The following is a 4,220-nucleotide window of genomic DNA, read 5'->3' on the forward strand; positions in this document are numbered from 1 at the left end:
TGACTAAATGTAACAAGTGTGTTCTTTCTTTTTATATTTCAAGGAAAAACATTTTAAATAATCATGATACCAGAGCCAAACAAATCCAAAGGAATCTCCAGGAAATAAAAATATGCAAATGTACCAAAAGGTTTTACAGAGTAAGTTCATATGGATTTTTAAAAACAAGGCAAGTGCTGTAGGACTCTATTGTTAACTAGAGCTGCCAATACCAGTGCTGGAGAAGCCAATTCTGAAGCAAAATACCAGCATTTGTTTCCCAAACACTGATTAAAACAAATATTTTTCAGTTGCCATAGCTTTGGGGTCTATTTTTGACATTCACCCTGAGTGTAGCAAATAATATGGAAACTCTGGCTCCTTTCATTGCTGTTTGACGTCTAGAAACCTAACCTAACTAATAAGTCCAAAAAACACCAGCTTCACAACCACAAAAGGTAACTTTCCTTGGTTCCAGGCAGCCAACTCCAGCACTCTCTTCGTGATAATTTATCATGTCTGCTGGTAGCATGGGCTTTCAAATTGAACACAGCCTCTGTAGGATTTTCTTTTTTAAAAAAACACATTTCTTTTTATTTTAAACACTTTACTTATTTATCTTTAGAGGGGAAGGAAAGGAGAGAGGGAGAGAAATATCAATGTACGGTTGCCTTTCATGTGTCCCCGCTGGGAACTGGCCTGCAACCCAGGCATGTACCCTGACTGGGAATTGAACCGTGATCCTTTGGTTCACACACTGGAACTCAATCCGCTGAGCTACACCAGCCAGGTCTATAGGATTTTCTATGTTCACTATCATGTCATCTGCAAACAATGAGAGTTTTGCTTCCTGAACAGACATTTCTCCAAGGAGAACACAGAGAGGGCCAGAGACATATGAAAAGATGCTCAACATCACTAGCCATCAGAGAGATGCAAATTAAAACCACAATGAGATACCACTTCACACTAGTGAGAATGGCCATCATAAACAAATCAACGATCAAGTGCTGGCAAGACTGTAGAGAAAAGGGAACCCTAGTACACTGTTGTTGGGAATGCAGACTATGGAAAACAGTATGGAATTTCCTCAGAAAACTAAAAATGAAACTGCCTTTTGACCTGGCAATTTCACTACTGGGATTATACCCTAAGAACTCTGAACCACCAATCCATAAGAACCTATGCATCCCAATGTTCATAGCAGCACAGTTTACAATAGCCAATTGCTCGAAACAGCCTAAGTGCCCATCAGTAAATGAGTGGATCAAAAACTGTGGTACATTTACACAATGGAATTCTATGCAGCAGAAAGAAAGAAGGGACCCCTATCCTACACAACAGCATGGGTGGAACTAGAGGGTATTATGGAAAGTATTTAGTGAAATAAGCCAGGCTGTGAAAGAAAAATACCATATGGTGTCATCCGTAAGTGGACCCTAATCAACAAAACAAACAAATAAGCAAAATAGAACCAGAGACATGGAAATAAAGAACCAACCAACAGTAACCAGAGGGGAGGTGGGAGGGGATAACAGCGAAAGAAGAAGAAGGGCCATCAAAGAACATGCACAAAGCCAAAGGCAGGCAGGATTGAGGGTGGTTGGCGGGGATGGCTGAGGTGGGAGGGGAATGACTGGGGTGGGGGATAATAAATAAATAAGTAAATAAATAAGTTTAAAAAACTAAATTGAACACTGCCTCAAAGTAGTCTGCAAGTTTGTAATCTAGTTAAAATCAGACTAAGCCCAATGTCAATGCATAAAAGCACTAACAATATCTATTTGATAATGTGTGTAGCCCTATATATTTTTATTTTTCATTCATAGAGGTTTAAAGGTTGTTAAGAGGTGTAAGGGCTTCAGTTATGCCAGCATTGGCTGTCGGTGCTGCAGAAGCAGCAGCGTCTCAACAAAAGCAAGGATGGGAGCAGTGGATACCATGGCTAGAGGCAAAGCTGAGGATACTGGGAAGGCCAAGGGTAAGGCAGCATCTTACCCTTGGGTAAGAGGCCTAGGCCACAGGGGCCATATCCACAGACATTTGAAGAATCGCACAGAATCCACAAAAGGGTTGGCGCCACCAGGGCCGTGTTCAGTGCTGCAAGTCTGGAGGACCTCACTGCCAAGGTGCTGGAGCTGGCAGGTAATACTTTCAAGGATCTCAAAGCAAAGACATTCACTCGGCGTTATTTGCAGCTTGTGATCCGTGTTGATGAAAACTTGGATTCTCTAATCAAGGCTACCATAGCTGGGTGGTGGTGGGGGGGGGGTTGGATTCCTCACATCCACAAGTGTCTGATTGAAAAAAGAGACAACCAAAACTGCCCTCTTCCTCCTCATCATTGAACTGTAACTGGGACATTGAACTGTAACTGGCCCACCCTCTTCCAGGTGGGCCTGGAAGAAATAACAGGGGTGAATGGAATTTTAAAAACAGTTAAATGGAAAAGCAGACAATTACTGTACATATGGTAAAGGAAACATTTGTACGTTCTTAGACTCGAAGTCTGATTTAAAAAAAACTTTTCAGGTGGCAGCAATTAAGTGTATGTTGATCGGCTGGATTTCTCCCATGGGTTTTATACAAAGATGGAATTGATCAACCTTTTTTTGCAAAAAATAATTTGTCTCAAAACTGTTCTATTTGTGATATTTTGAAAATACTTTGCTCATACTTTGAAATTGTTTAAATGTTAAATCAGTTATATATTCAAAATCATCTTAAAAGAGAATTTGGGAATATAGATTTACCATGATTGATACCATATTATACTGAATTTCAGATGCTATCGATTTCTAGTATGCACCATTACTTTAGTCAATACATACCACTAAAGAAAGAAAAACTTCCCATTAACCATGATATGCCATTCATAATGAGATGCAACCCAATTTCAGAGATGTTAGAATATGAAAACATGCACTTAGAATTGTTGAATAGGATAGCGGAATTATTTGATTTACTGAGCATTTACTATGTGGCAGGTCGTGTGCTAAATGCTTTATTGACCCAGAAATTCTATTATCCCCAGATAAAAGATGTGGAAACCAACACTCACAAAAATTAAATGGTTTGCCAGAAAACATTGATTTATTGACAGAAGATGACAAAACTGGGTTAGTAGTTAGGCCTACAGTTGCAGCCTCTGTAGTGAACATGTACAGATTTTTTATCGTCATTATTTTGTAGTAATATAGTATAACAATTATTTACATAGCATTCATAATGTATAAGGTATTATAAGAAATCTAGAAATGGTTTAACATATATGGGAAGATGTACATAGGTTGTGTGCAAGTACTATGCCATTTTATATAATGGACTTGAGCATCCTTGGAGTTGGTGTCCCTAGGGGTCCAGGAACTAATCCCCTGCAAATGCCAAGGGACGACTGTAAACAAAATTGGAGAGAAGAGTAAAAGGACCTGAAGTACCTCTCACCCAGTTTCAACAATCACCAATTGTGAAGGAAGAACTCAGACACAAAACCACTGAGAAAATAATTTATAACTTCCACTACTTTGCCAGAGATACCATACTTGACAACAACTGGGCTCTCCAAACAAAGAACAGAGAAGGTCTTGAAAGAAAAAAAAATGAAAAGTTGCCGGTACTTTGTTCCTCACATAATTATATTTCAAGAGTTGTCATCAGTCTGTAGATATCATATTGCAACAACCAGGAATTAAGTTGTTAGCAACTTGCAAGAAGTGCTCAGGTCTTCATTTAGAGACTGGTATTAAACTAGGTTTTTCTGTCTGTTTTCTTTTTTTTTAGTTTAAGAATGCCAAGTGTTTTTTTGGAGATTTTTCATTAGTTTTGTTTGTCTTTTTTATGGCTGTGATAAATTATGTGCTAAGTCAAAATGGCAGCAGGCAAGTATCATTCATGCTAGCTTTGCCCTTTCATCTGGCCAGTTCCTGCCCCTTAAAAATAGTTCACCATATAGGCTTGTTCTGCAATTTTCTTATTTATATCATTAACTTGGTGGGTTTTTTCCATTTGGCCAATTTAATTTACATAGGAGCCACAAGAGGTGTTGATTAATAAACAAAGATTTCCTTATTGTGTGGTTTAAAAAAAATGAAAGCCATATGATACTATTGCTTGCCAAATTAACTTCTGTCTAGAAGCTTCATAAAGCCCTTGGTCATACTTTGATCATATCAGTGTTACAGAAGTATTTGAATTGCAGTTATCCATTTGTCTCTCCACATCTAGGAACAAAGGCATCCAGT

General features: G+C 38.5%; 1 pseudogene; it reads left to right on the forward strand.

Annotated features, from left to right (window-relative positions):
• Positions 1 to 1,920: 1,920 nt before the first annotated feature.
• LOC119000568 (histone H2A.V-like) lies at positions 1,921 to 2,327 on the forward strand (annotated as a pseudogene).
• The last annotated feature ends 1,893 nt before the right edge of the window (positions 2,328 to 4,220 follow it).

This window comes from Sturnira hondurensis, unplaced genomic scaffold (assembly GCF_014824575.4).
Source record: "Sturnira hondurensis isolate 20B ecotype Veracruz unplaced genomic scaffold, ASM1482457v3 Scaffold0015793, whole genome shotgun sequence".
In the NCBI taxonomy this organism is placed as follows: domain Eukaryota; kingdom Metazoa; phylum Chordata; class Mammalia; order Chiroptera; family Phyllostomidae; genus Sturnira; species Sturnira hondurensis.